General features: G+C 37.2%; 1 long non-coding RNA gene across 6 annotated transcripts; it reads left to right on the forward strand.

Annotated features, from left to right (window-relative positions):
* The first annotated feature begins 231 nt into the window (after positions 1-231).
* Positions 232-5,613, forward strand: LOC110712311. 6 transcript variants are annotated; one of them, XR_002509554.1, is made up of 8 exons: positions 232-381; positions 495-748; positions 981-1,084; positions 1,229-1,269; positions 2,130-2,196; positions 2,333-2,470; positions 2,839-2,973; positions 5,168-5,613. It is a non-coding gene; the product is annotated as an uncharacterized LOC110712311 (long non-coding RNA). The 6 variants fall into 6 exon arrangements; XR_002509553.1 differs by having other exon boundaries at positions 495-1,084; XR_002509555.1 differs by having other exon boundaries at positions 495-1,084; positions 2,336-2,470.
* The last annotated feature ends 9,907 nt before the right edge of the window (positions 5,614-15,520 follow it).

The raw sequence follows: 15,520 nt of genomic DNA on the forward strand, positions 1-15,520 counted from the left end.
AGGCATGATTACTTGTGGTAATTTATGTTTAAAAGCTTGGTTTTATTTTTCACATAATTGCAAACTAATCCATAATATAACCCTTATAAAAGCCAATTGGGTTGAGGAAGTTTTGCTTTGGAAAATCCTTATGAACAGCGCTAGGACGTTTTTGCCCCTGTCATAATTTTTTTTTGTTCTTGCTGAATGCTTCCCTTCCGTTTTTGCCCTTGTGATTTCTTAAGGCTTTTTTCTCTCTCCTCCCTTTTCTATGATCTGGGTTTTAATTTCACTACTTTTCTTTCACCTTTTGCTGTTCGACCGTGCTCAAAGCTAAGGTTTCACTTTTGTTTCCTCAAAACTCATCTGCTGCTGGTGGTGTTAGCCGTGAACGGAAACGAGGTATTTCTGGAAACTTCAAGTTATTTTTCAATTTTCTCAAAACTCGAACTCAATCCAAGTTATTTTTAGATTTTTGTCGTTAAATGAAGAATCGATTGATTTTGATTAATTAGGTGTTCCATGGACGGAAGATGAACATAAGTTAATTTTGCTTGGATTGAGTAAGGTAGGTGAAGGTGATTGGCGAGGAATTTTCTCAAAACTCGAACTCCAGTGCAAGTTGCCGGTCATGCTCAGAAATACTTTCCCCGACGAAATAGTCTCAATCGCCGCCGTCGTATATCTAACCTCTTCGATTTCACCATCGATTCGGTATTATTTCTTGATTCCTTCAAAACATCATTCGATTTCCTCCATTAGAGCTGAGGTAAGCTGTTTCTTTTCTGTTTCTATCAATGATGAATTGTAATGGTTCCGATGATTGAATTTTGTTTATATACATGTAAATTTAAATTCTGAAGCATAAATTTGGTATTTTGTATTTAAAGGAATCTTGAGGGTTCTTCCACTTTTTGAACCTCTTTTGATTTCTTGATTATACATTTTAAATTTTGATTTGAATTTCTTTAATTTAATTGATTTATTATGGTCGTGGTCAGATGGCTTTTTGCTGCTGCTCATGGGACGACTCTGGATGTCTAACTTTTCTTACAATCCCGGAGTGATTCCTTATGGAAACCAACTGCTTGAAGAGGGAAAATTTGTGAGTCGTGAAGTAGTTTAGAACTATTTTATAAACATGTAGATTACCTAATTGATTTGATTAATTTTGTTTTAAGTTTCTCAAATTTAATTGGTTCAGGGTTTCTGATGAGTTTTTTTTTTTTGATTTGCATCTTATGAGGAGTATTTCGGCCTTTTGTCTCTAAACACAGCTGCTGAGTATAGGTAGGCGGCTATTGATAATTTTTTGCTCTTTTGGTTACTGATAATTGGTATTAAAAGAGGCGTTATTGTTAAATGCCCTTTTTAGAATTTTGATGATATTTGCTTGAATTTTTATATGGGTTAGAGTTATATGAGTGTTTTGTGGGTTCTTGTTTTTTTTTTTGTTTTTTTGGTTTTTTTTTTAATTGTTGGCCTCGATGCTACTGCTTGATTCTATGGTGGCCATTACTAGGTTGCATCCGAATCGTCTGGTTGCTGCTCTGTATTAATCCGGCGGCTAATTATGGTTATTTATTGTTGTTTCTGTATGTTGTATATATATTATGTTTGTAGTGTTTGCCGCAATTTCAGAGTTGAATGCATGGAGTTTAGCTTAATTATTATGTAGCTACTCTTACTTAAGGCTGCTTTTCAAGAAAAAAAAAAGTGTATCGTTTCTATTAGTTTTGTTATTAGACATTTAGGAGAGTAAATTATCGGAAATGATGCTCTGTCAGTGTGGGAAAGAGAACCAAAATTACAGGAATTGGTGGTCATGTTTGATTAAAGTAGTCATTCTTTGGTTGAGCTCGATTTATTCATCTGATCACGTTGATGATTGATTCTTTCTTCGCTAAGAGGTTAAAAGGCTCCAAATGATAACATTTCCTTAGATTTCTATTGCGTTCATTTCTTTGTTTTTGATCTTAAATACCCAGATGAAGGAACTGTGGTTTTTGTTTTATTATTGACTTATTGTATTGAACTATTGATTAAGCTAAGCCAATGTTAGTTAGTGAAGTTGGGAAAATAGATTTTGTTTCAAAATGTTAGACAACTTCTTGCTTAAAGTTTTCATCCATTCGGTTTATCCTCTGCAGAACGGTTGCTCTTGCTGGATCCATTTGATGAGTCTTTTCCCCAAATCCATGATTCTATGTTTGTGATGTAAGCTTCCCACACTTTTTTTACCCCCTAATACGAATGTCCTGACTTTCCTCTAAACTTGATTGTTGCATCAATTGAAGCAATGCATTATTTACTTATTTATTTTTCTATTTTTAAACTGAATTACTGGAACCAGCAGGGAAACCATTAAAGGAATCATCAGAACTGAAACCTGTGGCCAAGAAGCCTGCAACTCAGGCCAAGGTTCCTTTTGAAAAAGGTTTTAGTCCAATGGATTGGGTCAAGCTTACTCGTACGCATCCTGACCTTGCAGGTTGGTTCATGTAGTATATTTTTGTTGAATTGTTGTGTCTGGATGAATTTGCTTGGGGGTGTTGGGAAGCCTGATAACAGACAGGAGACACCCCACCTCTCAACCCTTTTTAATTGATCAAATACCCTAACTGTGCATGCAGGCAAGAGTTAGATGAGCGACAATGATTTATCGCTACTACTGTCTTTTGTTGTATATAAGTGGTCATTAATTAATGCTCTTTAATGTCTTGTTCTTTTTTTCCCCAATTGTGTATGCAAGCCTAGAATTAGATGTCTGGCTATTTCATATGGCGACTCTTGCTTTTTGGTTATATTAAGTGATCAGGAATGCTCCTTAATGTTAATATTTTGTAACTGTTAATATAGGATTGAATGGCCAGTCAAATAGGAGGCTTATACCTATGAGTGAAGTCAAACAACATCAATAAGAAGGCACCATGTGGACAGTTGTGCATGGACGTGTGTATAACATTTCTCCATACATGAAATTTCACCCTGGAGGTATGGACACTGTTTTTGCTACTAGCTATGTACTTTATTTGTCTTCATTATTGTGCCCAGTTTTATCTATCTTTGTTACCATCCATATGCTATGTTCTGCCTGCTGTGAGCAATATCCTTGTTACCATCCAGAAGTTAATTTTATGTTCTGTCTGCTGACATGTTTGCAGTATATACCCTGCATTTTAAAATTTTCTTTAATGAAATGCACACTGCTTCTACTGTTTAAGGAATTCAATAGGGGAAAAAAACAGGGTCCATTTTATTAAACAGTAGTCAGTAGATAAAAGAATGCCACCTATGGGAATTAGTATGGGATCAGGAAGAAGGGTACAGGCTGTCAAAACCTGGAATTTGATTTAATTTTTTTATTTTTATTTTTTTTAATATATATGCTTAGGTGCTGACTGCTGAGTCCTGTGGTGATTTTGGAAAGAATTTCTGCTGGGTTTTATGGTGTGTTAGAAAATTATAACCTTTGCATAAATGAAATAGCAGGAACAATTAGTGTGACTTTCATAATAGATAGGATTAAACAATGGCATAATAGACAAAGGAAGACCTTATTAGTACTCTCAACCATTAAGCCTTAGCTTCCACGTGTAGCAATGCCCCCATTTATATTGCAAAAATTTTCATGAAAACTAGATACAATGAGTGATCATAAGCTTTTATCTTTAGTTGGGCTATCATTTAGTTGGCCTTAACTTCCAGGTGTTCTGAGCAATGTCCCCATTCTTATTGCTTCAGCATGTCTACCAAGTGAACCACAATAAAGAAAGTTTCATGGGTAAGTATGATGATTATCTATAGTCTGAGCAGTACAAGTGTACAACCATACCCTGTGTCCCTATCACCGCTTATAGCCTTCTTTCCTGTATTCACCAGAAATGAATGTGCTGGCCACTGGGTGTTGCCCGGTGGTTCTCAACTGTTCATATTTTTGTAAGGATATAAATAGCCTGAATGCATTCCCCACAAATGGTCCTTATCTGGCGAAATCTCTGGATATCATTATTTTGGCACGATGCTTTACTTTATCTAGGTTCCGTATTCCCATAGATCAAGTGTTAAATGAATTAGACTGAGTAGGTTAGAAGGCTTTCTCTTGAACCTAAAGAGGTTCGTCTTGCTTTAATGCTTTGTGGCTTTGTGCAATTGAGATGATGGTCAAGAGTGTATAGTGAGTATTATACCCAAGTACATGCCTTTTATAAATTGTTGAAGACCATTGCCTAGCAGCTAGGATAGTTGACTACTTATATAGATAAGACTTATCACAATTATGTCTTACTTGTATAGTTTCGTGGGGCCATATAATACATAGCACTCGGAGCATTACCCATCCAACATAGTCTATCTCCCTCCCTTACTCCCTTCTAAGTTATTATACTCCTGATGCATTTTAGATATTGATGAAGCCTTATCTTTATTTCTCCTTCAAACTGAGGAAAGCTCTTATCAATTAGTGCTACCCCACTCCCCAACACTAAAATAAATTTGAAGTGAAAATGATTGTTCCATCATAAAGTTATTTAGTAGTAAAATCTTAGATGACTATGTTGTCCCTTGAAAATCAGTGGCCAATGACACTGCTGTTGAAATGTTTGAGATATATACAAAAATAACCTTTTATTTATATTTTATTTTTTTAAGATAAAGAAATAAATATTTTTGTAATTTTTCTCTTTAACTTGATGCATGGTTCAAGATTAATCTTTAAACCCTAGAAATAATTATAATGTATGTCCAATAGGAAAACAATTTAATTGAATTTGATTATTATATTGATTGGAGTGGAGAAGCAAACATATAGAAATTAAAATTTTTTACAAAACCTTTCTCTCCAAAATTTCAAGTAATAAATTCAATGTTGAAATTAATCATCATAATTTAATTTATAAGAGGATTAACATTAACAAATGGTATATAGTAGTTCAATGAATAATTAGTGTATTAATATTAAGTCACCTGTGATAATTAAATAAATACAATTGCAATTCACCACCATTCAATTATATAATAAATCACTAGCTAGTACACATCGTTTTATTACGATGAAAAATATAGATGTGTCCGGTTGCATAAATAGGCTTTCGCATAATTTTTTTGACACTTATAATGAGAAATCAATTGTAAAAGCTCTATCTACGTTCATGTATATTTGGTGGTGATGTCTTTAAAAAATGTACAGGAAGAAGCCCTAGAATGGAAGAGATGCCGGAGAGCGTACGGAGCAGTTTGGGACATAGCAAATCCACCAAGGGGTCCTCTAATAGTGACGCTCTTCTTAGATGGAAGTGTAAGTAAGAGAGCTAGATGGGTTTTGGTTCCTAAATTCATCCTTACTTATTGGCAAGCTGGTGTTGCTTATGATACTTCTATTAAACTTAAATAGATAATTTAGGGCTACTTTATTCATGTTTAATTAATTATATATATGCTGGATTCTTAATTAAGATCATGAATCATTGTATGATTTTGTGGAGCAATCCTACTTAATTAATTTTTTTTTTGTTTTATTTTAAAAGCCACAATTGGCATCTTTAATGAGTGAGGGGTTTGTACTTTGTATTGTATACTTGTATTGTGTGAGAACCATGCGTACTTTAAATCGTTAGTTTAATTCTGCCATGACTGTAGATCCTTGCTTTTACTTTCCTAATTTATTATTTGGCATAATATATATACAAATCATACTATTGAATTTGATTTAATATTGCACATACCAAAGTTGTATATCTCTACTAATGGGCATAATCTGAATATAAAGCATGTGATCAATATAAATTTATCATTTGATTTCCAATTTTATTTAATTTTAGGGCGAAAGCATGACATGTGAGTTTTAACTCAAATGCAAAACAATCTATGAAAAACAAAAACAACAAAGTTTTTATAGCAACATTCGTAAAACCCCACTTACAAGGTCACACATAGATTGTATACTTCATTTGTTTTTAGGAGTGAGAAGCTTATTTTCGATTATTGTTTTATCTTTTTTCACTTATTCGAACTCAATTTTGTCACAACATATATTATCACACAACTTTTCGGTGCAGCAAGTCACACCGTGTGGTAGGGGTTACCCGAGTTATTTTGTTAGGGTTTATCCGAGTTATGCAGTCAGGGGTTACTCGAGTTACTCGGTCAAGAGTTACTTGTAGGGTTCAGATAGGGGTTACTCGAGAGGTTCACTCGGTTAAGGGTTATTTGAGGGATTACTCAATCAGGGGTTTACTCGAATTACTCGGTCAACGGTTACTCGAGGAGTTTCTCGGTCATGGGTTACTCGAGTTACTAGGTAAGGGGTTATTATAGGAGTTCGGTCAGGGGTTATTTGAGTAATTCGATAAGGGTTACTTAAAGAGTTCGATCAAGGGTTACTCGGTTAGCGGTTACTTGAGGGTTCATTCAGGGGCTACTTGAAGAATTACTCAGTCTAAGGTTAGTTGGTCAGAGATTACTTAAGATAGAGGAGGAGAGGAAGGGGAGATGGAGAGAAAGGTAAAGAGAGGTAGAGAAACAAGGACGAAAATCGAAAAAATCGTCGAGAGAGAGAAATGGAACTAGGAAAGTGAAGGGTTTGAAGAGAAAGACAAAGAGGGGCTAAGAGATAGGGCAGATCGAAAGATAGAGATTCCAGTTCAAAAGAGATAAGGGGTAGGATAGAAGAAGGGATAAAGGCCTAGAGAAAAAAAATTAAAAAAATGGGAGAGATAGAAATATGGGTTATGAAGGAAAGAAGATGATATAGAAAGAGGCTTAAAAAAAGATATAAGGACAGGAGAAATGCAAGGAGTTGGAAGAGAAATAAATGGAGTGATAAATAGGGAATATAACTAAGAGAAAAGGATAGAGAATGAGTATATGATATAATAATAAAATAAACGAAGGAGAAGGCTCGAGGGAGAGAGAGGGAGTAAGTGCGACCTATAATTTCCTATTATTGTTTTATCTTTTCTCACTTATTTGAACTCGATTTTGTCACAACATATATTATCAAAAAACACTTTGGTGCAGTATGCCACACTGTGTGGCAGGGGCTACCCGAGTTATTTTGTTAGGGGTTATCCGAGTTATGCAGTCAGGGGTTACTTGGGTTACACGGTCATGAGTTATTTGTGGGGTTCCGATAGAGGTTACTCGAGAGGTTCACTCGGTTAAGGGTTACTTGAGGGATGACTTGATCAGGGGTTACTCGAATTATTCGATAAAGGGTTACTCGAGGATTTACTTAGACATGGGTTACTCGAGTTAGTCGTTCAGGGGTTACTCAAGTTACATGGTAAGGGGTTATTTAAGGAGTTCGGTCAGGGGTTACTTGGGTAATTTGGTCATGGTTACTTAAAGAGTTCGATCATGGGTTACTCGGTTAGCAGTTACTTAAAGGTTCATTTAGGGGTTAATTGAAGAATTACTTAGTTCGGGGTTAGTTAGTCAAGGTTACTTAAGATAGAGGAGGAGAGGAAGAGGAGAAGGAAAGAAAAGGAAAAGGAAGTAGAGAAACAAGGGCCAAAATTTTGATGATATTTTGGGAAGATTTAAAGGTTAGTCTATTTTAGGAGAATGGAGCAAAGATTGGTTTGTTGTTGTTAAATTTTCCTTTACAAAAATTAAGCTAGCATGTACAATTTATAAAAACTATGCTAAATAACTAACTTATACGTCTTGCTAATAATTTTCTTAATAAGCTTCACAAACCGGTGCGCACGCAACGCGCGCGACGCAATCGGGATAGTTGCATTAAGTGTGAAATTGTTGTTCTTTGAGGCTTCCAAGTACTAAAGATTCAATATTTAATTATGTTAAGTGATTGAAACTTTAAGTTACTAAATTCCATGAATTTTTGTTAAACTTTGTTGATTTAATCATTTTTAGTTGATTGGAATCATAAAGTTTGAAACTTTGTGATAGAAAATTGTTTATCTTCACATTCGAAGATATAATTTTTCAAGGATTCACAAGTATTAAAGTTGGAATATTTACTGAACTTATGTTCATTTTTCCAACTCCCTCTTATTTTGTCAAAAACTCAAGATTAATTTAAATTAATTAAATTAATAGTGAGTAATTTCCCTCTTATTTTTGTTGCACCAAGTTAAACCAATTTAATTAAAGAATGGTTCTTGGGAATTATTTTGGTTAGATGCACTTTGAAAATTTTATTTTAAGTGAGAATTGTTTAAATTTTTCATTTTTCTTAATAAATTAGTTCTAAAATTAATTTAGAATTAATTAAAATGTCACGGAAAATTTTGGGATCAAAGTCCCGTGGCTATGGCAAGAAAATCAAGGCATAAGCACCCTTGGCTAGCTGGGCTGCGTAGCAGCCCGCATGTGGCTGCCAAGGGGCTGCTTGAGGATGCGTGCAGCCAAGCCGTGGCTAGGTAGGTACGCACGTCCTCATAGCAGCGGCATCACAGCAGCAGCACGCTGCCTTGATGGTGCGTGCATGCATGCGTGCTGTGGTGCGTGGTGTGTGGGGCTGTTATGGTGCGTGGTGCGTGGTGCACGGTGCACGAGCATGGTGTGCTTGGACTTGGTGCATGCGTCGTGTAAAAGGGAATATGCGTAGACGTTTCTTGCGAAGTAATGTAGTGCAATGAGTTCGTACAACATGGCCATCAAGGGCCACGTTATTGATGTGTGAAAGTTCGCTGATGTGGGCGGTGTAACGCTTAGCGACATCGGGCCCACTCCCACGTTCATTGAGCATCAAACGGTTGTGCGGAATCTGAGCACTCCATGTCTTAGTGCTAGGCACTTAGACATTTTAGACTACGTATTTTTGCTTAAATTGTCGTTTTAATTATTTTATTAATCTAATTTGGTTTTAATTACTTTAATAAATTTTGGAGGCTAGGCCTCGGGTTTTGAGTGGCATTGGCAAAATTTACTTTGACAAATTTTGGGTTTTACGGGCTTAATTAATTGGATTAATTGAGTTGGATGCGGAATTTAGTGGGAGTTTCAAATATTAATTGCGCTTATTTACATAACCGGTTAAAACAACTTTGACTAGTTTTAATTAGGAGTGTTAATTGGATTAACCACCTAGATTAGTTACTAGTTCACGCGTGTTTATGCATTGTTACTTGTTTATCGTTTTAAAATGCATGGGCCATTCACAGATAGTGAATGGATGAATGGAATATATATTCTATCACAGGTTTTATGAAATGGCAACTAGTGGGGCCCGATTAGTATAGAAAATACGGACTGCGATCCGTGATGTATTTTTGTAAATCTAAATAAGGTCTGCGAACCGTTGATTATTTTTGTACCTTAATATTTAGATTAGTCTTAATCATAGATACTAGTAATTGAATTTAATTTTTGTCAAGTCTTGGAAGACGAAGCCATGAAGTTGCAAATGAAGACCTTTTGAAGATTTCAAGATCTCAAGGGGTCATGCTAGTTGCCAAACGCATCTCTATTTATGTTTTTCGATATATATATGTGTTTATGTATAAAAATTATATGTTAAGTGCATGTTTAGGATTTCGAATGTTGTGATGATTAATTATGTTCACTTAAATCAACCAACATAGAAACCCTAGTTCCCTAAATATTGAGTAAAACTTGCCATTCCAAAACAACACTTACCAACCGAACGAGGGTAGTGGTGGGCTACGCCAAAGCAACGCATCACTACCTCTCCAAGGAACGTAAGGCATACCGGATATGCAAGTTGTTTTTGGTTATACTCAACGATATGAGTGATGGAGTCCTAACGTGTCGTGGCAAAGTGAATAAATTGTTGAGAGAGCATTAGATGCGACGATTTATTCAACCAAGAGTGGCTTGGAGCCATTAGAAAAGCGTTGCTTACCTTAGGAGATTGAGTGTTAAGACAAGCCAAAGCATGCTTAATCACTCTTTGTTTCTTCGGATCTTGGAATCGACTTATTCTCACCCAAAACGGGGAAAACTTTAAATGTGTGAATAAGACGTTTTAAATAATTTTGATTAAAAATGCATGAATTCAATCTTATTTAGAGTATTATGAATGGTTTTTCATTTCAAATTCTTTTAATTGTATAATCATGTCTTCAAAAAACTCAAACAACCAATTCCTGTTACGCTCAATTCTCGACAAGGAGAAGTTGAGTGGGCTAAATTTTCTTGATTGGCAAATAAATTGCGAATTGTTCTCATGCAAGAGCAAAAGGAATATATCCGTGATGAGGAAATGCCCGAGGCTCCCAATGAGGAGGTGACTCAGGCCCTAAATCGATGGCAAAGTGCCAATCAAGATGTCAAATTCATCATGTTGGCCACAATGTCTCCTGAACTTGAAAAGACTTTCTTTGAGAAGGAGACATCTTTTGAGATCATTTCTGAACTACATAATATGTTCCAAGAGCAGGCCCGAACTGAAAGGTTTGAAACCCACAGGCAGATCCTTGAGAGCAAGCTCAAGAAAGGAGAGCCAGTCAGCCCACATGTACTCAAAATGATAAGATTGTTTGAGAACATGGGAAGGCTTGTTGCGGGGTATTCAACCGGGATGACAATTGACATCATTCTCCACTCGCCGCACAAAGGCTATGATCAGTTATGATGAACTATAACATGCACAACATGGAGAAAACCCTCACCAAGCTTCATGGTATGTTGAAGCAAGCAAAGCAAACGCTCAAGGATGAGGGGAAGCATGATATGCTCATGATTAAATAGGGCAAGCCGTTCAAATTCTCAGGCGAGAAGAAGAAAGGCTTTAAGGGGAAGGGCAAAAAGAAAACCTTTCCGCCTAAGTCTAAAGCTACTAAGGATAACAAAGACAAGAAGGTAGCTGATTTGGGTATTTTATACCCTGCCAAGTGGCCCAATCAGAGCATGACACCTGTCACTGGAAGGTAGCTGATTTGGGTATTTTATACCCTGCCAAGAAGGTCTAACTAGGTGCCCCTTCCAGATAGTGACACGTGTCACGCAGATATTGCCCCCTGGGAATGGCGGCTTTCAAGGCCCAAATCCCAAGGGGCCCTTAAAAAACGGCGTGCCCTAATCCCTAGGTCACCAGATCCTAGGAAGGGCACACTTTCCAAAAGGACCCTATAAATAGGGACATTCTTACATTTATGACGAGAGAGAAAAATATACACAGAAAAAGAGAGAGAATATTCACGCACTACGAGATAATACGTCACTTACTAAAGAGTTGTCATTTTCAAAGAACATACAACACTTTACCTGAGCTTGGAATCCAAGCAGATAACTTTACTTCCGCACGTTTTATTACCGAACGTTTACTAACTTAATCTTCGGAGGCGGACCACCGACCATTCGGCGGTCCGTTTGCTTTGCAGGTACAAGCATCCATTGGTGAATCCAGTTTCAGTGTTGTAACTCTCCTGAGGGACAAAAACCCCCAAAACATTTGGCGCCGTCTGTGGGGAGAGTACCTCTGAAATGGCTTCACAAGAACCTGTACCAATTACAGAGGCCAATCGGCCTCTAGAAGACATACTGGTCCAGACGGACCATGACTCAGGTGACGACGCTGACGTCGAAACCTATGTGGATCCAAATGGATCCCTCATCTCTAAACGCATCCGTAGTAAGGAGAGGCGGGAGCGTCATCATGACCAGGCAGGGCCAAGTAAAACTGTTGGTCAGCCAAAGAAGCCCTCGGGGCGGCCGGTTGATCCTTCCCAGGCGGTAGGATCAACTCCCGTCACTCGAGATAAGCTAATGAGAATCCTGAGCAGCCTCAGGGGTGAAATCAAACAACTTGCCTCAAAGAAGTCGCCTACTCCTAGAAAGGAGCAGTCGGCCAAGAAGGCAGCCCAGGCTGGCAAACAAAAGTCGATCAGGGACCGTCAGCCGACTCCTCATCCTGCCCCTACGGAGAAGGCCCGGCCCCAACTTGACCTTACTCGGCTCCGTTTCCCAAAAGCGAGCTCAAGAAAAGCCATCCAGCACATACAACCGGATGGTAGCAAGAAAACATTCTCTGATGCTCGGCAATACATTGAGCAGAAGAAGACCCAGCTATCAGAGTCGGCTTCAACGTCGACTTATCATGATAGCTTTCGGAATACCTCTGTGAGGTGTTCCCATTCTGTACATGAGACTCCAGCTAGCAGCCCACGGGTTCAGTCTGGTCCTCATATGATTCAATCGGCCAAGTACATGGCACAACCATTGTACCAGGCGCCGATCTTACCTTACATGCAGCCTGCCCTCTTTGGAGGACAGGCGGCGTACGGCTATCAGCCGATGGACTGACAGCTTAGGCTACAACACCTTGGGGATCAACCCTCTGCTTTCTCCAAGGAAATAACTGAAGCCGTACAACCGGCTAAAGTTAAAAATGTTCTGGTTGGAGCCTATGATGGGACCTCCAACCCAGAAGACCACCTGCTAGTGTAGACACTCATTTGTGTCTCCCCAAAACCGAACTCAGTGATGAGTACCTTTCACGTCGAATCATAATCGAATGAAATGAAAGTGTGGAAAGGTCTAGTGTTGCGGAAAGTTTTATTTCTTTTCTTTTCTCCCTGTTTTGGAAACTTTATTTTATGAAAACAGCCAATCTAATTTGGTTGGTCCATGATATAGGTCCAATAGTGGTGTAGTTGGATGGGGATTGCAAAGACAATTCCAACGATATATTATAAGCCCAATTCCGATGAATATTGAGGAAGTTATGGCCAATTTACTAAACTGGGCCCGGTTTGAGCTTTATGTACGGCCCAATGATCTAGGGGAGGGCCTAATATGATTTATCATTCCTAATGCAATTAGGAATGGTTTTAGTCTTCTAGAATCTTCTAGAAGGTTCTTTTCATTCCTAATTCAATTAGGACTTTTCAGAGTTTTAATCAAGATCAAATAGTATTTTCGAAGAAATTATATTATTTTATCTTCGAACACGGTAAATTTATCAGATTTTTGAAAACGCGTTGAAATCCAGTTTGGCGTTCAACCCCAGGCCTTGGCGCCTGGAACCAATCTTGGCGCCAGGCGCTATCCATTGGCGTCTAGCGCTAGCTAGCCAGGGTTGGCGCTAATCTCGTTTTGCGATCGTCAGACTCTGTTTGGTTAAATTATCTTTTTTGGCTGATTTTCTCTATAAATATCGTATTAAAAACTCCGTTTTTATTCACTAATTCACCAATATTCACAAATTCACCAACTCTCATCAAGATTTTCTTCATTATTCTCTATCTTTTCTAAACTTTGTTTTCACATACAAAATTCCGCATTCACAAGATCTAGATCCACCTAGCCATATTCGAAGTTGCCTTCGCCCTAGACGTGAAAGGTTTAATTTATGAGGGTTTGGTCCCAAATCTCTCTTTCAATTATTTAATTTAATTGTTTGATTATTATTTTCCTTGAAGCTACTAACGTGTGTATTTTGTTATTAGAAAGAGGTACGAGGCATCAAAGTAAGTGCTTTAATGATTAATTGATATTATGATGTAGAAATCATGTTTATATTGTTATTATGATATTCCTAGTATCATGTCTAGGGTAACAAATATATTAAATATGATTGTTATGATTCTTCCTATGCTCTTCCTAATATTTATGATTGTTAGTATCATGTTAGGGTTAAAGATTTGATTTTTATTGTTTAGTGACATGCTAGGGTTTGTTATTAATCTTGTTAGTATCATGCCTAGGATCTTGCTTTTTTATTATGCTTTAATATTAAGATGAACATGATTATGATTATAATTATTATAATTTATTATGATTATGATTATTATTATTATTTGTTTTGATAATGATTATTTTATTTATGATTATTATTGTTTTGATTATGATTATAATTTTATGATGTTTATTATTATTATCATGATTATTATTATGTTTCTTAATACATATTATATTTATTCTTTATTTCTTGATCACACCTTTGATGCATGTTTAAAGGGAATTGGTACTTGTAATCATGCTTAATAAGATAATTAATAATCTTGTTTAGGGGTAATTTGATTATAAATTCAAGTGATCGCCAATAATAGTTTATTTGTGCATTAAATTAAACCAACATAGATAAACAGGTTTAGGGTTAATTCTATTGATTGCATGTTAATTAAAAAGCGCACATGAATACGATCAGAATAAAGTAGAGGCCTATTATTAGGGCAGGTTCAATCACTTTTAGTTTGGATTTGTACCATCATCCCTGAACCCTTATTTTGACCTTATGGAGTTGACGATCTCTTGGATCGTTAAGGGGTGTAACCTTCATCTTATGAACGGTTTACAAGTTCCTTAAAAACTTGTTGGCGACACTTTTGCTCTATCTTCTTCCCTTTTGGACGCCACCGTACTTTAGTGTATGATCACAGTGGGGTTCAAGCTAGTGGGATTTTAAAGGCTTCAAATTATTCCCTACAGTTTTTGGCGACTCCACTGGGGAGGATTTCTATTTTAATTCCTGAATTTGTTTCGGCAATGATTTAGAATGAGTGGATGAGACTCGAAAAGTTCTAAGAATTTCATGTGCGTAATTTTGATTAACATTATTTTCATATGCATAAAAAGGTTCTCATTGGAAAGACTATCCGTAATGAGTCAAAAACATAGGATTTTACACGTAGGAAATTTGAGAAATTTCTTTCATAACTAGGACTGAAATAACACCACGCAAAACTGGAAGATTTTATTGAGCACAGAAAGCTGCTGAGGCATGTGGGAAATAGCGTCAGGGGCCAGAGCTTGGCGCCACACTTTTAGCTGTAGCGCTAGACGCCAGTATTGGCGCTAGGCGCTACAGTTAAAAGTTGGCGCCAGTCTCTGTTTGCTGGCACCAATTTTCCCCAATACCGAGCCAGAAATATGCGTTCTAATCTCGACCAGTTTTTCGTATTGTTTGCTCGATCCTGCTTCCTGATTGAATTTTTTCTCACTTTTCTGAAACCCATATGTGTTCTACATATGGACATAACCCTCTGGGAATTCATGCTCCATTTACCCGATTGAACGCTCCTGGCAACAAAGGGTATATCCAAGATGTTGAATTCACCAAACCATGGAAGTGAGTTTTTTCTAAAACTCGCGGTGTCCCATCCACTCGTGCCAACCCTTCACGGTTAGGCTTCCGCGCGGTGCATCCGGACAATTAACTATGGACCCTCTATTGACTAAACCATATCCCGAACTTTAGAGAACTAGAGCCATGGTTAGGTTGCGAACTCATTGCATCATGTTGTGCCTACTTGACTAATTGTGCATTATTTGTTGTGCATATATATTCTATGTTTCTCTTAACCGTTTGTTGATTTGTGTTGAGAATAAGTAAATTAATGACTTAAAGAACTTTGCCTAATTAATTAATTAATCAATTAATTTGAGTCAATAAAGTCTATTTTTTTCAATCGGAATTTACCTAGTACAACTTTAGGCATACCCCATCTGACTAATAATTCCGAAAACAGTCCCTGACCGAAGCTCCAATATTGGCGCCAAAGTCTGAGCTGTAGCGCCACGTTATAGTGTGTAGCGCCAGACATTTACTAAATTGTCAGGCGTCAATCACCATAATGCGACGCCAATCCTGTCGCTTGGCCGACAGTTCGGA

This window comes from Chenopodium quinoa, unplaced genomic scaffold, assembly GCF_001683475.1.
Source record: "Chenopodium quinoa cultivar QQ74 unplaced genomic scaffold, ASM168347v1, whole genome shotgun sequence".
NCBI classification, from domain to species: Eukaryota; Viridiplantae; Streptophyta; class Magnoliopsida; order Caryophyllales; family Amaranthaceae; genus Chenopodium; species Chenopodium quinoa.